General features: G+C 43.5%; 1 pseudogene; it reads right to left on the bottom strand.

Annotated features, from left to right (window-relative positions):
- Positions 1–2,743: 2,743 nt before the first annotated feature.
- On the bottom strand, positions 2,744–4,958 carry LOC135539074 (prostaglandin E2 receptor EP1 subtype-like; annotated as a pseudogene).
- Between the last annotated feature and the right edge of the window lie 1,520 nt (positions 4,959–6,478).

Here is a 6,478-nt window from a genome sequence, read left to right as displayed (position 1 = left end):
GCTTCACGGTTGGGATGGTGTTCTTCTGCTTGCAAGCCTCCCTCTTTTTCCTCCAAACATAACTATGGTCATTATGGCCAAACAGTTCTATTTTTGTTTCATCAGACAAGTGGACATTTCTCCAAAAAGTACAATCTTTGTCCCCATGTGCAGTTGCAAACCGTAGCCTGGCTTTTTTATGGCGGTTTAGGAGCAGTGGCTTCTTCCTTGCTGAGCGGCCTTTCAGGTTATGTCGATATAGGACTATTTTTTACTGTGGATATAGATACTTTTGTACCGGTTTCCTCTAGTATCTTCACAAGGTCCTTTGCTGTTGTTCTGTGATTGATTTGCACTTTTCACACCAAAGTACGTTCATCTCTAGGAGAGAGAGAATGTGTCTCCTTCCTCAGCAGTATGACAGCTGCGTGGTCCCATGGTGTTTATACTTGCATACTATTGTTTGTACAGATGAAGGTGGTACCTTCAGGCATTTGGAAATTGCTCCCACGGATGAACCAGACTTGTGGAGGTCTACAATTGTTTCTGAGGTCTTGGCTGATTTAATTTGATTTTCCCATGATGTCATGCAAAGAGGCACTGAGTTTGAAGGTAGGCCTTGAAATACATCCACAGGTACACCTCCAATTGACTCAAATTATGTCAATTAGCCTATCAAAAGCTTCTCAAGCCATGACATAATTTTCTGGAATTTTCCAAGCTGTTTAAAGGCACAGTCAACTTAGTGTATGTAAACTTCTGACCCACTGGAATTGTGATACAGTGAATTAAATATAAGTGTCTGTAAACAATTGTTGGAAAAATTACTTGTGTCATGCACAAAGTAGATGTCCTAACTGACTTGCCAAAACTATAGTTTGTTAACAAGAAATTTGTGGAGTGGCTGAAAAACTAGTTTTAATGACTTCAACTTAAGTGTATATAAACTTCCAACTTCAATTGTACATACGTGGCTACCACAATTTTATTCAGTGTGGCTTGGAGTCAAACATTTTATAGGAAAGAACTATGAGTGTTATTTATTGACTGCCATGGTCGATATAATTTGCTATTTAATTTACTAACTCTAAACCAGCATTCCTTTCTTGCTCTTGTCCCATGGGAATCACATTTTGAGCATAGTTTCCAGCATCTTATCATTTGAATGAAAAAAAAAGACCAAGTCAGACAGAATATATGAATTGTAGACAAGACTGCGGGGCCCTGAGAAATAAATAAATCAAGCGTTGGACTTAGAACTGAACAGGGATGTTTTATGAGGTGTTATGATGACCCTCAGTCCTGGTTTGCTGGGTTGGCTTGTGTTGTTGCATGTGTTTTGGGAATTTGGTGTTTTGCTGACTTTGGCCTTTCTCCAAACGTATGATTTAAAAGCTGTGTCAAATATACAGTTATGTGAGAGGAACGTTTTCAGAGAACTACGTAGGCGGTAAGCAGGCTGCAGCATTTATCTTCAGTTTCCTATCAAAGAAAATTCACTTGAGCATAATCGTCACTGTTTACTAGAATGGACCCAGTTACACCATTTGATTTCTTTGCATCGTGTGTTTTTCCACCGTATATTCAGGATACTGTACACCGTTTGAACATACTGTATTATTGTAATACTGTATTTAATACCTTGGCGGAGAGGAGAAGAAAAAGGACAACAACGGCATCTAATTCAGTCAAAACATTCTTCTTTATTTCATCACATTCAATTACGTTCCATAACTTCTTTACACGTCCCCAGAGAATTGAGGAAAAGCAATAAATATTTATAACTTGTTCAATATTTGACGTGAAGTAGCATTTTTATACATCAGAAGCTCAGGAAAAAATCGTAGTTCTCCCTTTACTTAACAAGCAATCTTAATCTTAGCATAACATTTACATGGCATACAACTCCGTTTCTTTTGGAGTCGTTCTGGAATCGTTATACATCGATGATGTTAAAATGTCATTGTTAAACCTTAACCAACAGACTTCAGAATAATCAACGTTCCACAAATGAGATCCAATATGTTGAATGAATTGTGATATTCTTCTGCGTTACATTCTATTCATGAAGATATGTAGCTAGGCTTTGAACTTCTGATCTCTCAGATGAACCTCTGTGCTGATATAGCTGCACATCTTCATACGCTTCAAGCCTTTGACCTACTCACTATGCGAGTGTGTTTCTCAACTCTCCATCTGTGGGGTATTGTGTTTCTCAACTCTCCATCTGTGGGGTATTGTGTTTCTCAACTCTCCATCTGTGGGGTATTGTGTTTCCCAACTCTCCATCTGTGGGGTATTGTGTTTCCTCAACTCTCCATCTGTGGGGTATTGTGTTTCTCAACTCTCCATCTGTGGGGTAGTGTGTTTCTCAACTCTCCATCTGTGGGGTATTGTGTTTCTCAACTTTCTGTCTGTGGGGTAATGCAGACTGACTGGTCCAATAGACCGTACTCGGACACCAGGTATGTCCGTACTCAATTCCTAGTTTTAATTTAAGAGATATCCAAAGGAGGATGATCTTAGCTTGCCAGTCACTGTGATAAAGAAGATTGAGAGATACTGCCATGGCTGAAGAACATGGAATCCTCATTTTTCAGAGCATCATATCCTTCACTATACGGGATAACAGAAATGTCCTCTTTTTCTGTCGGTGACCACCACAAGTACCAAGGACCACGCTCGCTGCATGATGAGTAACCTTGCCTGAGACCTAAAGAGTTGCTTTGGCTCCCTGGTCAATACTAGGCTTTAGCTTAGTGGGCTAATGCAGTCTTCTTCTGGCATTCACTCGAACACCGTCGGTCACACAGTCATATACTGTTGACTGTATTCTTCTCCAAGCTTTTACTCTGAAAGGGGTTCCACTCCCAGCGTAGCAGCACACTCCCTTCAAATTGGCCTGGCGCTTGGTTATGATCTCATATCCTGTTAACGGGACTGTTCTCCGAGCTCTTGCTCTGAAACGAGTTCCTCCCAGCGTCGGAGCACACCCGTTCAAATCGGCCTGGCACTTGGTGATGAGGTAGATCTTGCGGAGGACAGCCCGACGCAGCAGTATATAGACCCAGGGTCCAGGATCTGGTTCCAGGAAGCCAGCCTCACGCCCATCAAATTCAACGTCTCGTAGGTGGCCATGTCAGCTTTATCAATGGAGCCCCTATAGGAGCGCATCACCGACATGAGCCCGAAGATCTGGGGCATAAGAGAAGAGATATAATTGTTCATTGTTGTACTTTGATCCAGAAGCATCATGCAACCTATTTTATTTGATGGGGCATTGACGGCCTAATTCAATTTCTTTCAAATAATTTTGTGTAAAATAAACTATCTTGTGTATTTTCAGTGTACAAATGCATCAAACTGAAGGGTCTCTGCTGGGTGATTTTTTTCTAGATGTGTAGCGGGCGTAGGGAATAGTTGTTGGGTAATTTTTTTCTAGATGTGTAGCGGGCGTAGGGAAGAGGCATGGTGTGGTGGATGGAATCAGTGGCATCAGCATCTACACTTGTTCATGTCCTAGGTTGTCCCACTCACCAGCAGAGGGCTCCAGCAGATACAGGACGTGACCATGATGCCCACCAGCTGCACCACCATCTCTATATCATGGCTCTTGGCCACTGAGCGGTGGCTGTGGGACGATGAGTAGCCCGATGGCCTCCGTCTCAGCCTGGCCAGAACCAGGGTCAGCCCGCTGATGGTGTTACACACCAGGGCCACCCCAGCGACGTCAGGCCCAGCCCGGAGAAGAGCGTAACAAAGGCTACGTCCGCTTCCTGGGTGTCGTTAGCTAAGACCTTGATGAAGGAGAAGACAGACATTTAGTCGTTGTTGTATATAACTCTGTACTTTATCCTGTCTTATTGTACACTAGTGTTATTTCTATTAAGCTTTTGGTGGTAGTTTTAATGGTGGTAGTTTTGCTAAATAACTTTGTTTAAATAACTGCCATAGAACTTTGAGAATGTTCAACCTAAAGCATTAGGGGAGCTCAGTATCTGGCTGCCAGGGCTGGGGTCAATTTGAATTGAATTAAATCAATAAATAATACATAAAAAACAGCATCTATTTTTAATTACTTCTTAATAAACGGAGGAGTAGAAGCTATTTATTTCAAACGTTTTTCCATTTCTTCATTTTTGTATTAAAATCACTTTCTGAAGTGACAGCTGTCAATTCTAATTGACCCCAGCCCTGCTGGCTACTGACCTTGATAAAACACCAGCTGTTGGGGTGCTGGTAGGTGTATGACCCCAGCTGGAAACAGGGCAGCAGGGCCACGCAGAGGGCCACCAGCCAGATACCAGAGAGGGACAGCTTGGTACGGGTGGTGGTAACTAAGGAGGAGTGGAGCAGTGGCTGCGTGACACCCAGACAGCGCTCGGCGGCCATCGCACAGCCCAGGAACAGCGGGCACAGGCCGAAGAACACCATAGATCCACCCAGGAACTGGCACATGGGGTCGGTCGAGCCGTTTGAGGAATCGGCGACCGCCTCGGGGAACACCCCTCCGGAGAGGTAAAGCCGGAGGACCAGCGCACCCGGGATGATGTGCCCAAAAAAGTCTGTGAGTACCAGGGAGCTGGCGAAGAGGAGGAAGGTGGCTTTGGAGCGTCGGCGCTGGTGGGAGTAGGCGTTGGCCAGGATGAACAAGGCCACGATGTTGGAGATGACGCCCAGGGTCATGGAGAGAGCGGCTGCGATCGGGCCTCCGGACATAGGCCTGTCCGAGGTGAGGTTCCCCTGGTGAGCCAGACTCTCCATTTCCACCTATACAATATGCAATATGCAATACAACTTTATGTCCAATCACAATCTGAACTGTGTCTTTGTGCTGTCTTATTTTATCCAGACCACCGGACATCACACATACACACACACACAGAAGTGAAACCGGCCTCCCTCCATTAGCTAGTTCTGGCCCCCGGGACTTTAACCAGTAACCTTCCGGTTACTGTTCCACTTCTCTAATATCTGGCCTACCTACCATCTCCGTGTCCCACTGGCTGAGGTTGGAGAGGAGGTCGAGGCCCCCGGGGCCCGGAGAGGTTGTAGTGATTCATGGCTAGCATCACTGGGCTTTGAAGGTCAGGAACCCCATCACTGAGAGAGGCTGGGAAGAGAAGGAGAGAGACAATATGATTATAGTGGTATTTCAGGCTTCAATGACCTGTAAGTAACATGGGGGAATGGGGTCATCGTATAGGTAGCAATATAAATGGAAAACACACACAGTCAATACTGGAATTCAGACTCTCAAGTTTCAGCAACACATGTCTTCTTCCTTATCTAGCTAACTACTAGCTATAACATATCATGACGATGAGGAACTCGTGAATGACACCACAGAATCAGATGTGTCAAAAGTCACACTGTTCTCTATCCTATTCAACCCACATAGATAGAATATGCTTTAAAGCCCATTTAAACTTAAACTTGACAAAAAAATAGCTATTTGCACCTCAGAGAACATCTGTACCTTAGAGACTGTTTGCATTGACTCTCCACACATCCAACCCTTACACACAAGCACAAACACACAAGCACACACACACACAAACACACACACACACACATAAACATACACACACACACACTTAACACTACTGTTCTATTATATACCATTTATTCAACTGCGCAACCAAGACACTCTCCACTTTATATTTGATTTTTATTGATATTGTACTGCAATGTTGAGCGTCTATCACGCAAGCATTTCACTTCAACCTTTATACCTGCTGTAAACTGTGTACATGACTAATGATGATTTTACTTTATTTTACATTTTTATTTGAGGTAATAGCGCCTAACCCCTAACCACAGGTCTAGGATCAGCTCATTCTACCCCAATTCCCAAACATAACTATTAAGGAATCATTAAACAATATCTGATCCTGTATCAGCGGTTAGAGACAGCTTCCACCTAATCCCACAAAACAGCTGCTCAATTCACACTAAGGTTGTACAATTGAAAAACAAGGCATTTGACACAATAGTTGTGATACAACTGATATTTTTGTGTTACAACTGAGAGGTTGTCTGCACACAAATATAGACACAACCATTCTGCAGTGTCTCCACACACTGGTGTAATGACTTTTCTACTGAAAAACTCTCTGTTGTCTCACACAATCTGTTGTACATTAGTCATACGCCACTGACGGGATAGAACTAAGGGCAAGTTATAACAGTTCCCTGTTGACAAGCGCACAACTATTGAGACACATTCCATGAGCAGATTCAATCCCTCGGGCTCTATTCTAGATCAGGGAGGCGGCAGGCAACACACGTTCTCGCTCTCTCTCTCTCTTGACAAAATGGTTTCCTCACATTGACACTTGTCTTTGGGAAGCATGGAAACATGGACATCCCATTGAGGCGATGGTTCTTTTTAAACCGCCTCAAATGGTCTACGTTCGTTGGTGTAAAAGCAGACTTTCAAGCAATACATCTTACTTTCATCTTACTCATCAGACTTTCAAGCAATACAAGCAAAAAC

This window comes from Oncorhynchus masou, unplaced genomic scaffold (assembly GCF_036934945.1).
Source record: "Oncorhynchus masou masou isolate Uvic2021 unplaced genomic scaffold, UVic_Omas_1.1 unplaced_scaffold_182___fragment_2___debris, whole genome shotgun sequence".
Lineage (NCBI taxonomy): Eukaryota > Metazoa > Chordata > Actinopteri > Salmoniformes > Salmonidae > Oncorhynchus > Oncorhynchus masou.
Note: the sequence above shows the minus strand (reverse complement) of the source record. Positions and strands in the feature narration are given on the sequence as shown.